Raw genomic sequence first — 24,763 nt, forward strand, 5'->3', positions numbered from 1 at the left:
TCAAGCTGGCAGCGGTAATCACTATCGCTGAATTTGGAAACGAAAATTATTTCCACCAGCTACTGCAAGATTAAATGCCTTATTATCGTCAAGTTCTATCTTTTAGATTTCACCTAAAATTAGCCATTGTTTCACTTTTCACTGTTTGAAAAGTTAGGTAACACTATTATGAGTATTCTCTAAGCTGTACTCAAAGAGTGTATGCTCTCCTGTTTGGATATCTGTGTGGTGGTGGTAGTGGTTTTATTAATCAAAAGGAAGGAATAATGTGTGGCCGGCTGCGGGAACTATTGTCTAAAAAAATGAAGCACCTGAGCGGCGGCCGGCGAGAAAGACAAGGGGAAAGAGTGAGGATGGCCAGGGGAAGTACCGAGGGGAGCGATAGGAAGAAAGGACAAAGGGAGCTATGTACATATTTACAAAATGCAAAAGCGCAACAAGTTCACGTCGCTCGCGCGCAAGTGTCCGAGCACTGTCCACAAATGCCTGCACGCATGTGGTGACTGCAGTTGTTTAGAATATAGTTACATGGCTCTATATAAATAGCCTCGCACACATAGCATACTAGATATATGTATGTGCCCTTTTCATGGGAAAGATAACATGTTCGTTCTAACTGGTTTGTAAAGAAATTCCCAGTTTATTCTAGCTAGCATGCATCAACTGATTTAGGCTGCAATCTAGTGTAAACTTTTGCATGAACTAGATTGAACCAGTTTGCAACTTTCACCTGTGTTCACCTATAAATTATCGCATTTGTGTTGCAGTTTTGTGATGCCACTGCACAAGACATCGTCCTGCTGTTCCTCGGCACCATCTCTGCCGTCCTGCCGGCTGGCCAGGCTGGTCACATGATGGATGCCTTCATACACCAGCAGCAAGCTGTCGCCTTCTACGATGGTGGCAGCACCAACTTTACCACTCTGCCACCTGCCGAGACCTCTGTGGAAGCAACACAGCACAGTGAGGCAATGACCATGTTTGACACCATAACCATCTTTGAGCGCAACAAAATGATGAGCAAGTTTTTCCTCACTTACGTCATCATTGCTTAACACATACGCGTTTCATTTATTCTTATACCAAAACTTAGTTTTATGCTACAAGTGAATAATTTTTTATACTTGATTTTGCATACATGCCTTTTTTAATCGCCCAGTATTATCAAAGTGTTGTTCATGAAAGATTAGTATGTGACAATGTGAATCTGTATAAACTCCCCATTTTCTGTGTCACTGTAGCCTCCAAATCAGATAAATTATAATGGGATGAGGGGGGGGGGAGGGGGCAACATTGGTAGCCAGTGCTACAGAAAAACAAATGTGCACTTCTTTTTTTTTTTTTTGCTCTTGTTACCTACATATGCCCTGAGACGGTTGACTGCTCACCTGATGCTTTGTTCAAGGATTCTAGTCCACGCACTCAGATTTTGGTTTAGTGTTATTCTCTTGCGCTCTGGTGTTTTGGACTTATGTCTAAAAGCAGTAAGCTAGATGTAGTCCTAAATTATCTACTATTTGGAACTATATGCCTATTGGCATATTACATGTAAGGGGCTCTCATTTTCTTTTTATCTCTCTTTTCATTTTGATGTCACAGGTATAACTGAGAGTGCAGGTTCATTTTCTCAGCAAAGCTGTCAGTGCTTTTAAGATAAGCATTTAATGTTCTTGGTGCAGTTGATTTAAGCTCCGCCCATTTCTTAAGGCTTCTTTCTATCTTTGTAAACAATCTGGAGTTGGGCTAGTTGGTGAAGAGTAAAGATGGCAGAAAATGGCACACAACACCTGATATACGGTATCTGTTCATTTCTGGGATGTGTACTTTTATATTCAGTCATGCAGTGTTGGAGAACGTTTCTTGTTGGGTTAAATTTTTCTTTTTTTTGTGGCATTCATTATTACGAAAGTATATGTGTTCATTGATGACAGGTATGGTGTTCCCTGGGGTGGTGAGCTGTACAGACTGCGGCGGCAAGAGTTGTTCTACTCGCTCTTGCAAGAAAGTGCATCATGGTTCGACAGGCACTGTACTGCTGAATCAAGAATAAATGGGTAAGTTCAGTGGGATCAACATCAATTAACTCTGTTTCCTAGAAACTGCTTTAAAATGGAGTTTCATCGGAACAGAGTGCTGTGTACCATAAGACCTGCTACGTGCATGCTGCCCTGAACGGAACATTTTTATGAAACTGCATCAACGCTATGCGTGAATGCTATTCTAGCATCAGACACTCGTAGCCACTGCTAGGTGGTGGGAGAAAAATACAGGTGAAAAAAGCATGGCTTTGCAATTACTAATTTCCTGAACTTGATGAAAAAGGTGAAGAGCATAACAGACAGAATGCTGCGCTGTTTTTCCTTTGCACAGGTGCAACTTTTCAAGTTCACTGTGCCGCGTGTGTGCATCAAGTCCCTGCCTCAGTGGTGGTGGAGTTGTTCAAGGGGCAGTGCATGTCAAGGAAGATGTAATGGCTGATTGATCACAATATTTGGAGCTGAACGATATCAGTGACTGAAAATATCCAAGCAGAAATTCTGCAAGCTGAAGAGAAAGGGGTGGCAGGTATCTGTCAGAAGTGAATGGAGGCATTGTATTACGCAGGCACATGCAAAGAAAATTCTTTTTTTTTACACACTTGCCTTTCTGCACGTGCACGCAGGGAAAATGGGATTTGTCACAGCACAGATAAGAACGAACAGCATGGAGGTTGTGGGTTTGTATCTCACTGGTAGCATGTGGTTGTTTTCTCTTCTACTTTCTAGTCAGTTATTTGTGCGTTTAACTAATACTTGATACAGTGAAACCTCACTCTAATGAACATAGATATAGCGAATTGTTGGATAAAACAAACTAAAAATCAAAATTTGGTTGGTCTATGCTTTATTTTTATGGGAGTTCTATCTGTATAATAAAACAAAAAATTCAAAATTTGACACTAGATCGGTTATAACGAAGCAGCTTTCTTGCATTCAAACAGAAAAAAATGCGTTAAGGTGGGGGTCCCACTCCAGCAGCGCGAATGTGCCATTTCGGGCAATGTGTGCGTGAGCATTCTGCGCTTTCTTTTTCGAACATCACAATGTAAGCATCATTCGAAAGCTTAATATACGCTCTGTCAAATGATGTGCGCTGCTTTAGTGTGCCAACGTTATTAACTGCATGAGAGGTGGTATTGCAGATGACAAATTCGCTAGCGTCGTTGATATACCCTACTTCGGATTAATTTCCTGAAGAAACTGCTGCACTTAGAACAGTTTCCTTTGGCCTACACATGGAATGGGTATTTATTTTCGGTAAAATAATGCGTAATTAGTTTTAATTTAATCAGTATTTGATCGGCAGGCATTTAAAGATGGTAAAGTTTGGCTATTTTGGGCACGAATATCTGCGCTTTATCAACGTGCACAGCAGTAAAAAGTTTACCACTTCGGGCGCACATTATAATAGTTTAGTGTACAAAGTTTCATCGAAATTTATTCGCTAGTTCGTCTTTAATTACCTTTCCACTTTGAAGATTTCCGTAATACTGCCTCACATCGCATAGCTTGACCAGAACAACCGCTCATTCTACAGCCTAGAAATCATGCATGGTGAAACTAGAATAGTAGTTCTTTGTGAAAATAAGCGCAAATTGCGCTTTAAACAATTAGCACGATTATACTGAGCCTTCAAATATAATCAATTTTTCCTACACGACATTCAATTCAATTCGCCATACTCAACAACGTGAGCTTTGTTTGAGTCGGCTTCCTTTTAATATTGTATTACTGTAAAATAAAGTTAAAATAAGAAGCACACACCATGGCGATAATTAGTATTTACACCAGTATTCGCTCAATAAAGGTTTTTTACTGCTAGCGCCATCTAGGTAAAAGCAGCGAAATTGTGAGTTCATTCAATTACCATGAGAGGCGTGCGTGACTACACTCCTTCAGAGTATTGAAGCTAGTCAAGAAACCTAGAATTCAGCTTCTCTGCAGTGCAAAAACCCCTTCACCATGGCGGCCAAACCTGTTTTAGGGGCAGAAATCAGGTGCAGTGCAGGAGACGTCTATTGTGGCAATAATGGCCACATCCATTTCCTGCACCCCTCTTCTTCTTGTCCCAATTATGGGATTAAGAACCCCTCCATTTGTGAGTGCCATTCTTAACACCTCCCCTGCCCCTACCTCCTACAGGCTCTCAATAGTGAAGGAATTATGCTCAAACGTTTTCGCATGACATCAGGCTGGACATAGAAGTATTCTGCGCTGCACCCAACTTCTGCCCTCAAAACAGGTTTGGCTGCCATGGTGAAGGGGTTTTGCTCTGCTGTCTTCTAGGTTTCTGCAACCCACCTATACAACTCTTGTGCTTTGAAGTGTTTTGCTTGTTGGTATTTGCATTGCTGTTTGTGAGGTGAGTGTCACCCTTTTCAAAAATTCATTGCCTGTCGAAACAACTTCTTTGTGCAGCAGATCCGGTTTCAAACATTCCATAGAGGAAGAATTTCGACAACTCTCTCACCTGATGCAGAGGCTACGATTCATGACCTAGAGGAAAGCAGAGAGTGTCAGTGGAGTGAAAGGAATGAATTGAGGCACCACTCGATCGAGAACGTGGTGCGAGACACCACTGGTTCTTAGCACAAGGAGACGCATCTACTCAAAGTGGAAACACAAACAGTTCATTAGGGAAGGACCGCGGAGTGAAAGTTTTTTTAGGTGACAAGACATGACACGCACACTGCGTGTGTGCACATGTGTTGCGCGCACACACTGTGGTTTATGCGGGGGCTATTCGCACGCACGAAGACCCTGCACATGGTCACCGCATCACCCTTTGCACCCCTGCATTGTTTGCGAACAGTGGAAGCTCGCCTGCAGTGCTAAGCCGCTAACCTTCACGCCCAATCGCTGAGGGGCTTTGCGCTGTTTTGCGCTTTTCTGAATATACTTCTGGCCCTGTACTTTTTCCCTCACGCATTCGTATTTCGCTAGGCGCTTCAGGCTCGGATAGTTATTGACACGGCTAGCAAAAACCAAACAAAATGCGCGGAATCTTCCGGTAAATTTACATGTCTTGGGGTTGCTTTTCGGCTGGCGACAAAAGTGCAAAATTATCAAAATTAAGACATGCCTTGACAGATTGCAGGTTGCTTGGACGAGGTTCTTCATCCGTGCACGAAGTTGGTCCAGTGGTATTCCTCGCAAAATCTAGACATTAAGTGTTTGACAGCGAGTGCTACGGATAAGGTGTGCTGGCAAAATGCTCGCCCGTGACATCACTATACGACAGCTGGCGTACCACGCGTATGATCCACCGTTTAGATGTTATGTGCGTCATGCGACTCAAATATTGGTCGAAAAAGGAATAGGATAGTAGACCAAAAGAAATGGTTTCGGCCAGCGGTATCGAGTGGTTGTCTCCTTCACATCTTCGTTCGTGCGTGCTCTGTTCCCTAGAGCTTTCAGTGGCACACGTGTGCTTAGGTGCAGATGTCCTGTCGGAAAGCACCGTTTTGAATGTAGCTTCGCAGCCGCTACAAGAAATACAACTGCAAAAGGACGACGTCGCCTACGGAGTACAGATGAAAAAAAAAAAAGAAACGAAGGAATTCGACGCTGCTGAACCGAATGTCGAGCGTTAGCTGAAATGTGAATGTACACTGTTTTGGTTCAGTGCTTTTCATGCTTATAAACATTACAAATATGTGCTCATAGATAATCAAAAACCAGACGTCATCACCGATAATCACCGTAATAAAACGATAATGAAACGTAACAGCCGTTGTACGTCTGTCTAATTGTATTTGGTCACTTACAAAGCGTTTATGGACATCTTCACAAAGGTGGGACAGTTGACCGCACTACGCTGCTTGGAAAGAGAGAAGTTTCGACTGCAGACAGCGTAACATAAACAAAGTGACGCTGAGAGGGCAGCTGGGCGCATTTCACTGTGACAAGAGAAAAGTGCTTGCCTACATGTAAACCGAATTACCGGATTCCTTCGGCGCACACGCAGTGGCATTAGTGGGGCCAAGTAGGGCTAATGCGCGTGCGCAGCCGGCACTCTCTACTTCTCTGTGCGTCTACGCTATGCTCAAAATAGTAAGCCTCGAAGCCGCGGATTCATGTTTCAAGGCCAGGGGTCTGTTTTAATATTATTATTATTATTATTATTATTATTATTATTATTATTATTATTATTATTATTATTATTATTATTATTATTATCATTATTATTATTATTATTATTATTATTATTATTATTATTATTATTATTATTATTATTATTATTATTATTATTATTATTATTATTATTATTATTATTATTATTATTATTATTATTATGCAATGCACCGTAAACGCTTCCGCGGACATTTAGTGAATGTGGTGGGTTGACGGAATGAAGCGCGTGTCTGTATCGGGCGGTCGTGCAGAACAGAGTACTGATATCCATCGCGGCACACGCACATCGCCATTGTTTTTAGACTGCCGCAATGAAAAAAATCGAACATATTTAGTAGCATAATGACAGCCTCCCTTTACGAGCGCACATGGTCATCACTGATTAGTCATCGCGGTGAAATTCCAAGCTTTTTGGGTGTTTCTTGAACCTCATTCCGGTTTTGAACCGAAAAAAAAAAGTAAATAAACGTCCCATTTGGTTTTGACATAGGACATCGTTTTCTTCACACCTTCGAACACGTCTGTTGGTTTTAGTAAAGTAAGTAGAGGAGGCTCAGAATTGTAGCCTCCGAATGGCTGAATATCGATTGACACTACCGAAATGAAATATGCGGTGATGTGTGGAGCTGAAATCACATGACAGTCTGATTCGGCGCGCAGTTTTGACGTCGAGGTCACCAGCGGCAATTTTCTTTTTTTACTGAAAGCATTTCGATAACAAACATGCAAAGCAGTAAAAGAAAATAAAACTAAAGACTAACGCTAGTTGTAATCCTTACTGCTTAGCATCAAGGAGCCATGTGGTCTTACTCAAAAAGATTCAGAAATATAAGCGTAGTAGCACGGCTAGCAGTGCGAAAGCAATTCCAAGCAAACACGCAGAAGACACGCGGCAAGACATACCAAGGCAGCAGTTGTTGCTTCCCTCAGGAGATAGGAGCCTGAATCTTGCACGAAGGCACATTCATGAACTGGGCTGAACCTGTTCAATCCGTTTCGAAATGATTTTTGATAACAATACCACGTCAGTTCGATGTAGACTGCTATATGTCGAGACCTTGCGGTGAAACCCACAGTTGACCGCGTCGAGTTATCGCTATAGCTTCGTTCCCACGTGTAGCGAACATCACCCATTTTTGCTGTGCACAGATAACAAATGGCGACCACGCCTTGCAGACTACTTTTCTTTTTTTTAGTGATAAGAAGGCAAATTTCCACTCCTTTGCAATGATAAAATCGGAAATAAATGGGAGAGAATGGAACCATAATGTTCAAAAAACAAAATGACTTGAAGCAGCGTTGCCGCAGAAGAAACTGCATAAATATTCGGAGCATCTGCCATTTTTTTGGTTTAGACAAATTGCTTCAAGGGTATATCAACTTGCATCTTGAACGTTCATGAGCATACTTCAGCCGACTGATTGGAAAGTCATTCTAAGGAGTTCTTGTGTGGACAGAAAAAGCAGGAGGATAAGGGTTAGGTGCAACAAGTGGCCCTGAACCAGCTCTGCCATTGTTCAACTCTAATCCTGCTGAAACGCTGCATGGCATAGTGAAACAACAAAATATTGGGGTGAGGTCAACGAATTGCCACCATGATTGATCTCATGATAGAGGAAGAGAGAAGGACAGGGACTGGTCATTTTGGGCAAGGGCTAAAAATATACAGGCACGAGGGAGAGGCAAAGCGCTTTGTCCCATGTCTCTCGACCATCCCTGCCTCTTTTTTGCGCTTTGTCAAAATGAGCAAACTCCACCAACTAGCCCAAGAAACAGCATTGCAGAGAGACAGTGTGCCTAAAGCTCACAGCCGCTTTTTGTGAGCCTACAAAAGCTAGTAAATTCAGACTAGATTGACCAAAATTGACCACAATAATTTGGGCATGCACTGGGAAAATGTTTTGTCTAGCATGAAAATGAACACATTCCGATGCCTGTGCTGCTTAGCATTCGTCAAGTTTTTTCTCTCAGTGTGGCGATTCAAGAAAGTATAAAGGCATACCACTTCCCCAAAGTACATCCAAAATTGCGTCATGTTGGGGGTAGAAGTGGCGTGGGGTGAAGGAAACTACTGGAATACATAAGCCCCGACTCCAAACACACATGCGTCATGCACTGCCGCGCTAACGTCGTCGCACGCGTCAGCCAAAGCCGGTTTGCGCATGCGCGCAGCGCCTGCGTGCATCGCGAGCTCTGATGCTGTGATCTGTCCCTGCCAGATATCTGGCGCGTGCTACACACGTCGGAAACTAGCGAGGGGTTGGGACCGCGCGGCTTTCCCCTACTCCGTTCTCGTCCTGAAGTCCACTTAGCTCCCCCTGCTTCTTTTCTTCACAGAATAGTTTTCTTCACAGAACAGTTTTCTTCACGGTTTTCAAATTTTCTCAGTCAGCGCGAGAGGGTGAGCGAGCCAGCACCAAGAACATGCAGGTGCATTCCCCTTTTGCGACGCCTGCCGTGACGGCGGCGTTGATGTCGCGGCGCATGGAAAGTGCTTTGGAGTACCCGCTTTATTTATGGCAGTTACGAGGGTTTACCTACAGAAGGAATGTGAGGATTGACAGCCATGTTTGTCAGTTCTTCGATTTTACGACTGTTTCCTCGGGCTGTTTTTCTTTTTTTCATCAATGATGAAACAAACCCTTCACGCATTCGTGGGGACAATGTTTGCAAACAGTGTAGGTTCGCCAGTACCTGTCTAAATGGGGCGACCCCCCCCCCCCCCTTCTTCATTGGAACCGCAGATGAATCAACAAGGGTATCTTATTGTACGATCCCCAGACATGTAAAAAGAATTCTGGGGCTGGTAAACTTTAAATTATGAAATCATTGTCAAGAAACACATGTGCTAGTTGTAAAACGACGCATATTTAGATAACTGCTCGTGATGTCTCACTTTTCTGGTCGTCTTATTGCTCAGAATATGTTTATTTATTTATTTTATTTACATTACCCCTCAGGGAGGCATTACATATATTTTGCATATATTTCAGAAATATCATGTTGCGCTCAAGCTCTCCAGTGCTGCTAGAATGGCAGTCCGCTTTCTCAATGCACCTTATAGCTAAAAATGTCGCAACAAGAGTGCAGACTGACTAGAAACTACAGCTCGCGGTAGTTATTATAGCTGGAGTACCATTACCAATGTACGTTTACTACCAGCGCTGGTGCATTCGTCTTCAGCCCACCTGCTCATGTTGCAGTATATAGCACAAGGAGCTCAATCTAAAACATCATCTATTCGTTGTGTCGTCTTCTGACCTTGTGCTCCCGTCCACGTTCCGCGCTGTTACCTCAAGATGCATAACCAACATGCCCAAGCTGCTATTCTAAATAAAAACAAAAATGGGAGAGGGGGAGGGGCGGCCCCCCCCCCCCCCCCCGCCAGGGAAAAAAGAAAGCGGTCAGCGCGTTATGAAAAGGAAAGTACGCACACCCACATATATCAGCGCGCGCGTTTTTTTTTCCACTTTTATTACAACAGAAAAATTACTGACGATTACGTTACTTCCTAATGCGAAATTTGAGCGTATCTCATTGGCTGTTCCAGCTTTTCGATAGATTGAGGCAGAGATTTCGAGCAAGACATGTATGTACAGTTGCAGACAACTTTTTTATTTTATTTTTCGCACGTATTTCTTCAAGAAACACTCCACTAACAGTTCTTGACTGTCATGAAGGATGCTTTGTGGATCAGGAGTTCGCGTAAGGCAGCGTGTGGACCTGTAGGAGCGTTCCGCAGCGAAGAGATAGCAGCGACTGACTGATGCCGCTGACGCCGCTAGCGAGTCAAGTCAACGTGGCTCTGAATTTCGGCTTAGGATGTATGCACCGTGATCCACTTACACCGGAAAACAGCGTCGCCGCCACAAAGTAAAAAGGTAGGGGGGGGGGGGGGGACACGCAGCGGCGAATGGTGGCAGGAACGTGCGCTGCCCTGGCTGCGGAGCTGGTTACGAGGGACAACGCAGACGGCGACGCGAAACGCAGGAACGGGCGCCAAAGAGCTGGGCTCTAAAACAAAAAAAGAAGTTGTTCAGCACGCCAAATGGCCACATCAGGGCATCGCAAGGAAGTACATGTCCGGAGAAATTCTAGGGGCAGTAAGTAAGCGAAGGGACGTCTTGCATTATTCTTTTGTTGCACATACAACGACAGAAACGAATCCTTTGACTCCAAAGAATGCCTCAGTGGCAGCCAGTTATGCATTTTACCGTGGTTAGCGCGAGTGATTGCCGTTCTATGCTTGTTATGAAAGCAGGTGAGGCTGGTAGTGAATAAATAAATAAGTAAATAAATATATAGAAAGTACACTGGATTTGCAATGCAGCAAAGACTTACCTCTAACCAATGAAGAGTACAGAAGAGATTCAAAGGGGAAGGGTCGAGAAGGAGCGGTCTAACGCGCTTGCGAAACGAACCCGCTTCTACTGGCAACGTTGCCTCATAACTGCCAATTCATTTCCCCCAAAATTTGGCCTGAATGCATTGCGTCAGCTACGTGGTGCTTACCCTTTTGGTAGGTATTTCACACCTATTGCACAATGCCGACTCTCCTCTCTAAGGTAAAATGAAATTCCCCATCGCCCTTTTCTCAGCTCATTAGGTTACCAACGTCAGTTTCTATGGTTAGAAAAGCCCGAACTAAAAAAAAAAAGAAAATGATTACTGTTGATTGAAACTGACTTTATTGCAATTTTATTATTTGCAATAACGTTTGATAAAAGTAGTTCTGCACCAGAGAGCTCGAAAGAATATCCTACTATGAATGCTATAACTTCAAAAGTGATAACAGCTCAAAAGATGGGTATCAAAGGAAAGAAGGTGTCGATTTCAGCCAGAATTCATGACGAAACCACCAAAGATGTATACTTCGTCTCACAAAATGTTTTTAGTACTGCTAAAGGCCGGGGCGCCATTGACCAAGAGCACTTGGACACTTACGCGCGAGCGAGGCAAACGCGTTTCACTTTTTTTTGTACTTTGTAACTAATGTACAAAGTTCCCCCTGTACTTTCTTGCTATAGCTCCCCTCTACACTTCCCCTCGCTTTCCTCTCCCCATCATTTTGCTTTTCCGCCAGCTGCAGCTTGGGCGCTTCAGATTTTTCCTTCCTTTTGTTCGAATAACCACTATCCACACCACCTATAATAGGCAATTGTGCTCCCACTGTCGCCCTTGCCGATTCGATGGGTGCGTCGGAGCACAATTACCTATTACAGTGCACATTTGAATGGGCCAGGGAGCCCCTGCCTTTCGCAGTGGTGCAAATCTCTTGTAAGTCAAAGTATAGTATACAAGGGCCACATAAATATCTTCCATCATATCGCACCTTTCCATTTTTGATATCCACTTGAGCTATCGTGAACATATATCGACGATGTATCATCAACTCGCTCAAGCTTCCACTCTATCCAGAACAGTGAACAACAACAAAATGAGGTGGTACTTTGCATTTACGCTACGCACATTCGGTCATGTCCGAATCGAGCGGCGGCGGTCCACGTCGCCGCTCAAGTTCAGCCGTGGTAAGGCAAGCTAGCACCCCGCAGTCCTGCTATCCGCTGTAGTCAAGCTAAGAACAGGTGAAAGCTTCCCCCTGCGCACGGCGGGGAGAAGAATGGGGCTTTGAAAACCCACCCTCCAACAAAAGAAAGCTTCTCTACAAAGCAAAGGTTGGGTCCCTTGGCCAACTGGGGGCAAGGTGGATAGGCACTTTCTCAGTCCTGAATCAGTGACTTAGCCTGGTGGCAGAATTTGAACTAATTCCAAGATGGCCACCGTGGGAACCCCGCCTTAAGGAGCTGGAAAAAAGATCAAGAAACACAATTTTTGAATTGCCCGCATGTTGGCGTGTCGTGTTATTTTGAGGTTACATCAAAAACTACAGTATTTCCCGCTCAATTTAATCCAAACGCCAGACTATTTAATCATAGCGCCATAGAATTTAATCTAGGCGCCGCAGAAAATAATCCAAGCGCCAAAACATTTAATCTGCCGCCACAGATTTTAATCTGGTCGCACTTCAACAGTTCCTGGACAGCCAAGACCATTAAATCTATTTCATCAACCCTATAATCATGCGTATCAAATAATTGGGCTTTCTGAGCGTATTAATATGAATAATGTTGTCAAGCGATTTTGGTGGGTCATGTGACAGTGTAATGTGATTTGGTGTGACATGTGCGATAATGCGCCCATTTTTCAACTGTATCATCATGGGTGTCAAATGAAAGGGCTTTTCGAGCTTAATACGGCGAATATAGCAGTAAAACGATTTTGCTGAGTCACATGACAGTGTAACATGATTTCCATTGACATGCGCGATAATTTGCTTTTTCTTTAACCTTATAATCATGGGTATCAAATGATCGGGCTTTCTCAGCGTATTAATATGAATAAGGTTGTAAAGCAATTTTGATGAGTCATGTGACAGTGTAACGTGATTTGGTGCGACATGCGCGATAATGTGCCCATTTTTTAACAATATCATCACGGGTATCAAATGAAAGGGCTTTTCGAGCTTAATAACGCTTATTGCAGTAAAACGATTTTGCTGAGTTACATGAGAGTGTAACATGATTTCTCTGGACATGCGCGATAATTTCTTTTTTTTCAACCCTATAATCATGGGCATCAAATGATTGAGCTCTCTGAGCAGATTAAGATGAATAAGGTTGTGAAGCGATTTCAATGAGTCATGTGACAGCGTAACGTGATTTGGTGTGACATGCGCGATAATCCGTCCCTTTTTTAACAGTATCATCACGGGTATCAAATGAAAGCGATTTTCGAGCTTAATAACGCGAATATTGCAGTAGAACCATTTTGCTGAGTTACATGACAGTGTAACGTGATTTCTTTGGACATGCGCAATAATTTGCTTTTTCTTTAACCTTATAATCATGGGTATCAAATGGTCGGACTTTCTCAGCGTATTAATATGAATAAGGTTGTAAAGCGATTTTGATGAGTCATGTGACAGTGTAACGTGATTTGGTGTGACATGCGCGATAATGTGCCCATTTTTCAACAGTATCATCACGGGTATCAAATGAAAGCGCTTTTCGAGTTTAATAAGGCGAATATTGCAGTAACAGGATTTTGCTGAGTTACATGACAGTGTAACATGATTTCTCCGGACATGCGCGATAATTTGCTTTTTCTGTAATCTTATAATCGTGGGTATCAAATAATCGGGCTTTCTGAGCGTATTAAGATGAATAAGGTAGTAAAGCAATTTTGATGAATAACGTGACAGTGTAACGTGATACGTGATATTTTTGCTTTTGGCACCCTATAGTCATGTGTTCCTAATGATTCAGATTTTTTAGAGTAATGGAGCGAATGTTTCAGTAATATAGCTTTGCTGAATTACGAGGTCATGCAGCGTGATATGGTGTGACATCCGCGATTGTTTCCCTCATTTTGAACCGTACAATCACAGGTATCAAATGAGTTGGTGCTTTGAGAGCAGAAAGATGAGTAGTGGAATGAATAAATATTGGTGAAATATGAGACATTTCGACTTGACACGGTTGATATTTTATTAAATAAATACTTTTTTCAACCCTATCAGCACCGGTATCAAATGATGAATAGTCTTTTATAGCACGCCAAGGCAAATACTGCAGTATACCTTTTTTTTCTGAGTGATTTGGCACAGTTGCGCGGTTTGTTTTTAGATACGCGGTAATACATCACGTTCTGAATGTTATCATGATGTTTGCCAGAATCATCCACTGAGTGCAGCAAAACTATTTTGCAGTAAAGCTTTTCTGCTGAGTCATGAGACGATGTTTGGTAATTTGGTTTAACATGCGCGATAATACGCTTTTTGCATCCCTATTGCGCTTGGTGCCGAATAATTCGGCGTAAAAGGCTAAAACTGCAGCAAAATAATTTTGCTAAATTATTGTACGAAGCTACGTGATTCGCTTGGACATAGCCGATAATATGCTAATTTTTCATATATTTGCTAGGGGCATAAGTTTACTCGGCTTCTTGAGCGTTTAGCCGAATGCAGTGAAATAATTTCAGATTTTTCTCAATTTGCCTACTTTTGCTTGACATGCGGTAAATGACCCTCTTATTGCGTTCTCATGATGTTAAAGTAGATCGACTTTATCAGCGTAAGAATGCTATCAATGGAATGCGTTTTAGGACTGTGATGATATTGCCAAATTAATCGGTTATTGTTATTTATAAATGAAGTCAATGGTTCTGCAGCCGTTATTAGTATAATAGCTGATGACATTCCGGCATGAACCTAGCAACGAGAGCTGGAAAAGGAGAGAAAGACAAGCAAGGCAAAAACAGGATTATATTTATGGTAGGAAAACCAAACAAACATACTTCCAGGACTGCCTGCACAATTACACTACAATAGGTCACTGACTCCGGCCTTGAGACTATCAAATTTAATCATAATATAAGCGAAAAGAGTAATACCACTTCAGCATCCTTTTTACATATACGACAATGCTCTGGGTGATCACGTCGGAGCTGCTACAGATAACTGACTCAGAAAATGTTATACTATAAATACGTTTCTCTCGACATGTAGTGGAGGTTGTGAAAAGAAAAAAATAGTTTTCCTGCTATGTGCGGCACTATTTTTTTGGACACCTGCTACGATAGCGACATCTTGAGAAGATTTGGCTTTTGCTTATTTAGGCGTTCTCCAAGTGCAGGAAGTTCAGTGCTGTTGACCGCAGCTGCCTTGAAGATTTGAAGGCAGTAGTATAATACTGCCAAACTTAAATAGAATCGAATAAAAACAGAGAGTGTGATGTGCTGTAAGATAAGCCAGGTAAGTAAGAGGGCGTACTATTGTCAAAGGAATCCCTCTGATGGCTCCTTCGCTAGGTGTTCTATTTTCGTAGCGTATCACGAACTTGCGGAGCGGATACTATGTAGACCGCGATAACTGATGAGTGTGAGGGGATACAACCATGTGGGTAGTTTCTTATATGCATATCAAGGATTCCGGATAACTGAAAGCTATTTCTTTTACATATATTGTCACTGCAGCTTGCCGCACTGCCGCTTAATCTATTTACAACCTTGGCCATACAAGTAATTTCTGAGAAGTAAAACGGTCTTGTCTTACTACGCCATAATCCCGAAATCCCGCGTTCACTAATACGCCCTTGAGAAACACTATATTTAGACGGGCCAGGAAATCGGCGCTGCTGAGAAAATACGGATACTACTGTCAAGTGCAACGCGAATGCGAAATAAAAAAACAGATAAATATTTGCTACTCGAGAAGATATATCTGCGGGAACTATTAACACTCCAAACGGCAGTCTGCTTGCCCTAAAAATTAAAGAAAAAAATACTGCGTTCATGGTCTTTTGCAATAATTAAAATGTATTTTTTTTTCTTGTTCGTCTTTTATATGAAGCCGATAGCAGATTTTGTGACCCTGCGGTATTGAATTATTTCGGAAATTAGTGATTTTCTTAGGCGAGGCGGACATGCCACAAACGAACGTTAACAAATTGCAAGAGTATCAACGCAGAGCTCTCATTACACTGTCATTGGTTGACAAACGAACAGAGGAAAAAGGACGAGAAGCTCATGGTAGTAGGAATTGTTCATGTCTCCTATCTGCTTTGTCTGTTAAGAGAAAAATGTAAATTATCTTGTCAGTGAAAGTATATCTGCACACACATTGTCTATGCCCATCACTGAAGAGCGCACGCAGTTGAACGACGATGGTGGCAGCCTTTTCCTTGTCCGTGCTGCAATTTTTTTTTTGTACACAGGCGAAGAAATGCTAGCGTTGTAAGTTATGCTGTTGGACTCCTTCGATTTCTAATTGGCAATAAAGGAACTATAGATGAATGAGTGCGGCTTCGGTTCCGAAACTCTCGTGCCATCACACCTGGGGAACAGAAGGCACAAAGCATCCGGTTGAAACCGAAATTTGAAACACTCGGCACTTTCCACGACCACACAGTACCCTACTACGTATATGCATGCCTCTGTCTTTCAAAGAACCGTGCTTATAGGTCCTCCGCCACTCATGCTTGTGTGGAAACCCGTAGAAATTATTCGACTTAAAAGGGTCCGCCGTGTTCGCGTAGCCGTCGGTGCAGCCAACAACGCACCAATTTTCGCCAGCCTTGTTTGACCAGACTTCATTTAACCGAACATATTCACACAACTAGCCCAAATTTTTGCTCTCCTGATGATATATGTACGCACAACATCATATAAACAATAGCATTTCCAATTTCCACACAAACCAACGACAACGAGCGCGCTCCAAAGCGCGGGCCCCGCCGGCGCATGCCAGCAATGAGCGCTGCGCCGAGAGGCGGCGGCACCCTTTTAGCTGTCCAGTCCCTAGTATTTACATTTGTGTGGGTATAAAACATAAAATCTTTTTTTTTTACGTGAGGCGGCTGTGCTACAGGCCCTTTGCAAGCGCGTGGTGCTGTTATAGAGACATTTTATATTAACGAGAAAATTTAGCTCCCCAGTCGCCAATGACGGTTCATGTTAGCAAGTAATCTGCACGAGTGGTCCCGCCAATCGCAGTGACAATGTAAAACGTGTCAATAAGATGTTGACTATATTGAAGTTTTATGTTTTGGTGATTGCCAATGCGCTAGATACGGCTCTTGCTTTTAGTCAAAAAAAAAAAAAAAGATGCCTGTGTCAATGCAATGACGCGATTGATCACGAAAGACGTCCGTGCAGAACTTTATAAAAGGAACAAGATATACGAAAGGTTGTTTTGCGTACAAAAACTCTTCTTCTGCCGAGAATTTAGTTCCAGCTTCGGACATGAGTGCACGTTGAACTGTTGTGTCCATTTTACATGTGATCATCATTCAGAGCCGGCTCAACGAAGGAAAAGTTGTGTCTGTCGTATGCTGCGCAATCGGAAGGCTCAATCTGCTGCAAAGACCTCTTCGCGGCGTCGACCAAGAGTGCGCGTCTGTGGGCTTTCTTTGTGACATTTTGTGGGGTTGTCAACAAATCCTGTTGATGCTCGCGCAAGAATGCTTTCACTGAGGATTTAAATTTGGAAAAAATTCTTCTATGGGATTGAAAAATGGGCTGTATGGAGGCAGCCTTCTCACAGAGTGGCATTCTGAGGCCAGCACTGCACTTTCGGCGCGGCTATGTGCTGGCGCGTTGTCGAAAATGAACACTGCCTGCAAATCAGCGTCTTGTTCCAAAATTTTTTGTGAGGCTTCAGTAAGGAATTCATTAAATACGGCCCAGTGAACCCTTTCAATTATCCTGTAGTGAAGCAGTCCATCTAGGGAGATGTAGGCCAAAATGTTCACATTTGCACCTTTCGTGCTAGGCAAGAGTCGCAGAGCTGGCACACCGCGCTTAGATCTTGCGAAGCTTCGCGAACACCACACATTGTAGTTTGTTTCGTCAATATAGTAGCGGGCTACTGTGGTACCGTGGTCCTGAAGCCATTGGGCGTATCCTCGGCGCTCGCGCTTAACATCACAACTGTTCCTTTCGGTTGGCCTTGGTGTGGCAAGCTTCAGAGTGTAGCCATGTCCGTCGAGAAGGCGGTCGATAGTGGATGTACTGATTTGTAATTCCGGAAACGTCTCTATGAGGCAACTCCGAATCTCAACCAGGGTTGACGACGGATTACTGTCAACAATATCGCACAATGCGCCCATGATATTTGCGCCAAACTTCTGGACAGAGCCACCGCGCTTCTTCGCTTCTTTCCTATCAGTGGCTACAATAGACCGAACAGTCTTTATGTTTATGCCAAGTGCAGCAGCAAGCTGATTCAGGTCTCCACCGCGCCTAGCCACATCGATGATTCTTTCGCGGTCGGCTGGGGACACATGCCGGTAAGTGTTTTTGCTCTCACCAGGTAATTTTCTTGGCCGCCCTCGTTTCTTGGAGTTCTCAATCTCTGTCAGCTGTTCAATATGTGCCGTTATTCACTCCCGAAAAAAGCATATTCGCCGATAAATTTCACAAAAGAAGACGGAAGAACCGAACAAACGTTGTGCGCCGCGCGCAGTGCTTTCGGACGTCTGCTCTCTCGGCTCGGAAACGCTTGTGCTGCCGTCTGCATCAACTGAAAAAAAAAAAGGTATTCTCTTCGAAATATAAATATAATAACCAATAACATTAATTTTTCTGCCTCCAGATGATGCTGTAGCTAAGTTCACTTTACGTTTGCTGTCTCATTCACAACTTGCGGGCAACCACTCTGCGCTCGAGTACGTACGTCGTCTGTAAGCTAGAAAGCGACAGAGACATTTACCAGACACCCTTAGCAGACGGCAATATTGTTGTGTACAGGGAGTATTTCTTACACTTCTCTTCTTTTTAACTCAGTTACTTCAGAACGTTTTGGCGTATCTCTACTGAAATAATATATGAATATATTAGCTTCAGCATGATGGCAAGCAGACGACTGTATAGTTTCGTCTGCTAACCCCATATTCTTGCCCCCAAACCTACTGATACGTGAAGCATAACGTGAAGAACTTTTCATCGGCACGTCGTCCTTTAAGACGTTTTCCGGCATGGAATACGCCCGAAGAAACCGAGTGGGGCGCGCTGGCTGCTCCGTTCAGCGTGTCTTGTCTCTTTGCTATTCGCAGTTTTTTGTCACGTTCAGCGCGCTAGGTAAACGAGATAGTTGGAGAGTAAGTGGCAGCAAAGCTGTTGCGTGTGCACCAACAGGCGTCTGAAGGTGCACATTTTTCCAAACCACGTCGCCCCTCCCGTACTCCGAACGCCCATATTCTACTCCTGCGGACGACGCTACGTGCGTGTTCTTAAATGGAGATGTTTTGATTCTAAGAGGCATTAACTCTTCGTATCCACAAGTAGGCTTCTTAAGTTGTGTTTTACGTGTGGCTACAGCTGAAACATGCCAACAACGGAATATTAAGCCTAAAAAAAAAACAAAAAAAACTTTAGGCACCAGCATATAAGCCAGCCGCTGCTGGGCAAGAATATGGGGTTAGCAGACGACCCTATCTATACTGTCGTCTGCTTGCCGGCATGCTGAGGCTAATATATTCATATATTATTTCAGTAGAGATACGCCAAAACATTCTGAAGTAACTGAGTTGAAAAGAAGAGAAGTGTAAGAAATACTCCCTGTACACAACAATATTGCCGTCTGCTAAGGGTGTCTGGTAAATGTCTCTGTCGCTTTCTCGCTTACAGACGACGTACGTACTCGAGCGCAGAGTGGTTGCCCGCAAGTTGTGAATGAGACAGCAAACGTAAAGTGAACTTAGCTACAGCATCATCTGGAGGCAGAAAAATAAATGTTATTAGTTATTATATTTATATTTCGAAGAGAATACCTTTTTTTTTTCAGTTGATGTAGACGGCAGCACAAGCGTTTCCGAGCCGAGAGAGCAGACGTCCGAAAGCACTGCACGCGGCGCACAACGTTTGTTCGGTTCTTCCGTCTTCTTTTGTGAAATTTATCGGCGATTATGCTTTTTTCGGGAGTGAATAACGGCACATATTGAACAGCTGACAAAGATTGAGAACTCCAGGAAACGAGGGCGGCCAAGAAAATTACCTGGTGAGAGCAAAAACACTTACCGGCATGTGTCCCCAGCCGACCGCGAAAGAATCATCGATGTGGCTAGGCGCGGTGGAGACCTGAATCAGCTTGCTGCTGCACTTGGCATAAACATAAAGACTGTTCGGTCTATTGTAGCCACTGATAGGAAAGAAGCGAAGAAGCGCGGTGGCTCTGTCCAGAAGTTTGGCGCAAATATCATGGGCGCATTGTGCGATATTGTTGACAGTAATCCGTCGTCAACCCTGGTTGAGATTCGGAGTTGCCTCATAGAGAAGTTTCCGGAATTACAAATCAGTACATCCACTATCGACCGCCTTCTCGACGGACATGGCTACACTCTGAAGCTTGCCACACCAAGGCCAACCGAAAGGAACAGTTGTGATGTTAAGCGCGAGCGCCGAGGATACGCCCAATGGCTTCAGGACCAGGGTACCACAGTAGCCCGCTACTATATTGACGAAACAAACTACAATGTGTGGTGTTCGCGAAGCTTCGCAAGATCTAAGCGCGGTGTGCCAGCTGTGCGACTCTTGCCTAGCACAAAAGGTGCAAATGTGAACATTTTGGCCTGCATCTCCCTAGATGGACTGCTTCACTACAGGATAATTGAAAAGGTTCACTGGGCCGTATTTAATGAATTCCTTACTGAAGCCTCACAAAAAATTTTGGAACAAGACGCTGATTTGCAGGCAGTGTTCATTTTCGACAACGCGCCAACACATAGCCGCGCCGAAAGTGCAGTGCTGGCCTCAGTATGCCACTCTGTGAGAAGGCTGCCTCCATACAGCCCATTTTTCAATCCCATAGAAGAATTTTTTTCCAAATTTAAATCCTCAGTGAAAGCATTCTTGCGCGAGCATCAACAGGATTTGTTGACAACCCCACAAAATGTCACAAAGAAAGCCCACAGACGCGCACTCTTGGTCGACGCCGCGAAGAGGTCTTTGCAGCAGATTGAGCCTTCCGATTGCGCAGCATACGACAGACACAACTTTTCCTTCGTTGAGCCGGCTCTGAATGATGATCACATGTAAAATGGACACAACAGTTCAACGTGCACTCATGTTCGAAACTGGAACTAAATTCTCGGCAGAAGAAGAGTTTTTGTACGCAAAACAACCTTTCGTATATCTTGTTCCTTTTATAAAATTCTGCACGGATGTTTTCGTGATCACTCGCGTCATTGCATTGACACAGGCATCTTTTTTTTTTTTTTTGCTTAAAAGCAAGAGCCGGATCTAGCGCATTGGCAATCACCAAAACATAAAACTTCAATATAGTCAACATCTTATTGACACGCTTTAAATTGTTACCGCGATTGGCGGGACCACTCGTGCAGATTACTTGCTAACATGAACCGTCATTGGCGACTGGGGAGCTAAATTTTCTCGTTAGTATAAAATGTCTCTATTACAGCACCACGCGCTTGCAAAGGGCCTGTAGCACAGCCGCCTCACGTAAAAAAAAAAGATTTATGTGTTATACCCACACAAATGTAAATACTAGGGACTGGACAGCTAAAAGGGTGCCGCCGCCTCTCGGCGCAGCGCTCATTGCTGGTATGCGCCGGCGGGGCTCGCGCTTTGGAGCGCGCTCGTTGTCGTTGGTTTGTGTGGAAATTGGAAATGCTATTGTTTATATGATGTTGTGCGTGCATATATCATCAGGAGAGCAAAAATTTGGGCTAGTTGTGTGGATATGTTCGGTTAAATGAAGTCTGGTCAAACAAGGCTGGCGAAAATTGGTGCGTTGTTGGCTGCACCGGCGGCTACGCGAACACGGCGGACGCTTTTAAGTCGAATAATTTCTACGGGTTTCCACACAAGCATGAGTGGCGGAGGACCTATAGGCACGGTTCTTTGAAAGACAGAGGCATGCATATACGTAGTAGGGTACTGTGTGGTCGTGGAAAGTGCCGAGTGTTTCAATTTTCGGTTTCAACCGGATGCTTTGTGCCTTCTGTTCCCCAGGTGTGATGGCACGAGAGTTTCGGAACCGAAGCCGCACTCATTCATCTCAGTTCAGTTCAGGCGTTCAGTCGTGTCCGACTCTTCGTGACCCTATGGACCATGTCACCCCACGCTTTCCGGTCTCTCACTATCTTCTTAACATCACATAGCTTCATCTGCAATGCCTCGAGAATGCCATCTAACCATCGCGTTCGCTGCCTACCCCTTCTCCGGCGACCCTCAACCTTTCCCAACATCAAATCTTTCTCCAGCGACTCCTCTCTTCTCATCAGATGACCAAAGTAGCTGAGCTTTAACTTTAGAATTTGACCCTCCAATGAGCAGTCAGGGTTTATGGTCGACAATATCGACTGATTTGATCTTCTGGCAGTCCAAGGAACTCTTAAGAGTCTTCGCCAGCACCACAATTCAAACGCGTCAATTCTTCGGCGGTCAGCCTTTTTCAGTCCAACTCTCGCATCCATACATCACAACTGGAAAGACTATAGCACGGGTTATACGGATCTTGGTTGGCAGACTAATGTCTCTGCTCTTTACTAGGCGGTCAAGGCTAACCATTGCTCTCTTTCCCAGAAGCAGGCGTCTCCTAATTTCATGGCTGCAGTCTCCTTCCGAGGTAATCTTGGCGCCCAAGAACAGAAAATCTGTCACAGCTTCCACTTCTTGTCCATTGATGCTCCAAGACTTGATAGGGCAAGACGCCACGATCTTCGTCTTTTTAATGTTCAGTTTAAGACCAAACTTCTCACTCTCTTCTTGTACGCGCATCAGAAGTCTCTTGAGTTCCACTTCACTTTCTGATCCGCATATCTAAGGTTGTTGATACGTTTTCCAGCAATCTTCACTCCAGCTGAAGACTCGTCCAGACCGGCCTTCCTCATGATGCACTCTGCATATAGGTTAAATAGGCAGGGCGACAGTATGCAGCCTTGCCTCACCCTTTTCTCAATCGGAAACCAATCAGTAAGACCATGCCCAGTTCTGACTGTGGCCTGTTGCCCTTCATAAAGGTTCCTGAGGAGACAGATGAGGTGAATTGGAACTCCCATCTCTTGGAGAGCTTGCCACAATCTGCTGTGATCTACGCAGTCAAACGCTTTCGCATAATCAATAAAGCAGAAGTAAATGGGTTTCTGGAACTCTCTTGCTTTTTCCATGATCATTCATCTATAGTTCCTTTATTGCCAATTAGAAATCGAAGGAGTCCAACAGCGTAACTTACAACGCTAGCATTTCTTCGCCTGTGTACAAAAAAAAAATTGCAGCACGAACAAGGAAAAGGCTGCCACCATCGTCGTTCAACTGCGTGCGCTCTTCAGTGATGGGCATAGACAATGTGTGTGCAGATATACTTTCACTGACAAGATAATTTACATTTTTCTCTTAACAGACAGAGCAGATAGGAGACATGAACAATTCCTACTACCATGAGCTTCTCGTCCTTTTTCCTCTGTTCGTTTGTCAACCAATGACAGTGTAATGAGAGCTCTGCGTTGATACTCTTGCAATTTGTTAACGTTCGTTTGTGGCATGTCCGCCTCGCCTAAGAAAATCACTAATTTCAGAAATAATTCAATACCGCAGGGTCACAAAATCTGCTATCGGCTTCATATAAAAGACGAACAAGAAACAAAAATACATTTTAATTGTTGGAAACGAACATGAACGCAGTAGTTTTTTCTTCTTTAATTTTTAGGGCAAGGAGACTGCCGTTTGGAGTGTTAATAGTTCCCGCAGATATATCTTCTCGAGTAGCAAATATTTATCTGTTTTTTATTTCGCATTCGCGTTGTACTTGACAGTAGTATCCGTATTTTCTCAGCAGCGCCGATTTCCTGGCCCGTCTAAATATAGTGTTTCTCAAAGGCGTATTAGTGAACGCGGGATTTCGGGATTATGGCTTAGTAAGACAAGACCGTTTTACCTCTCAGAAATTACTTGTATGGCCAAGGTTGTAAAGAGATTAAGTGGCAGTGCGGCAAGCTGCAGTGACAATATATGTAAAATATATAGCTTTCAGTTATCCGGAATCCTTGACGTGCATATAGGAAACTACCTACATGGTTGTATCCCCTCACACTCATCAGTTATCGCGGTCTACATAGTATCCGCTCCGCAAGTTCGTGATACGCTACGAAAATAGAACACCTAGCGAAGGAGCCATCAGAGGGATTCCTTTGACAATAGTACGCACTCTTAGTTACCTGGCTTATCTTACAACACATCACACTCTCTGTTTTTATTCGATTCTATTTAACAGTTTGGCAGTATTATACTACTGCCTTCAAATCTTCAAGGCAGCTGCGGTCAACAGCACTGAACTTCCTGCACTTGGAGAACGCCTAAATAAGCAAAAGCCAAATCTTCTCAAGATGTCGCTATCGTAGCAGGTGTCCAAAAAAATAGGGCCGCGCATAGCAGGAAAACTATTTTTTTCTTTTCACAACCTCCACTACATGTCGTGAGAAACGTATTTATAGTATAACATTTTCTGAGTCAGTTATCTGTAGCAGCTCCGACGTGATCACCCAGAGCATTGTCGTATATGTAAAAAGGATGCTGAAGTGGTATTACTCTTTTCGCTTATATTATGATTAAATTTGATAGTCTCAAGGCCGGAGTCAGTGGCCTATTGCAGTGTAATTGTGCAGGCAGTCCTGGAAGTATGTTTATTTGCTTTTCCTACCATAAATATAATCCTATTTTTGCCTTGCTTGTCTTTCTCTCCTTTTCCAGCTCTCGTTGTTAGGTTCAAGCCGGAATGTCATCAGCTATTATACTAATAACGGCTGCAGAACCATTGACTTCATTTATAAATAACAATAACCGATTAATTTGGCAATATCATCACAGTCCTAAAACGCATTCCATTGGTAGTATTCTTACGCTGATAAAGTCGATCTACTTTAACATCATGAGAAGGCAATAAGAGGGTCATTTACCGCATGTCAAGCAAAAGTAGGCAAATTGAGAAAAATCTGAAATTATTTCACTGCATTCGGCTAAACGCTCAAGAAGCCGAGTAAACTTATGCCCCTAACAAATGTATGAAAAATTAGCAT

The 24,763-nt window shown here is 43.5% G+C and overlaps 1 pseudogene; it reads left to right on the plus strand.

Annotated features, from left to right (window-relative positions):
* The first annotated feature begins 854 nt into the window (after positions 1–854).
* The window catches only part of LOC146184863 (phosphatidylcholine translocator ABCB4-like), a 78,473-nt pseudogene continuing 54,564 nt past the window's right edge, over positions 855–24,763 (plus strand).

Source organism: Amblyomma maculatum, chromosome 7, assembly GCF_055883805.1.
Source record: "Amblyomma maculatum isolate TAMU_Amacu chromosome 7, ASM5588380v1, whole genome shotgun sequence".
NCBI classification, from domain to species: domain Eukaryota; kingdom Metazoa; phylum Arthropoda; class Arachnida; order Ixodida; family Ixodidae; genus Amblyomma; species Amblyomma maculatum.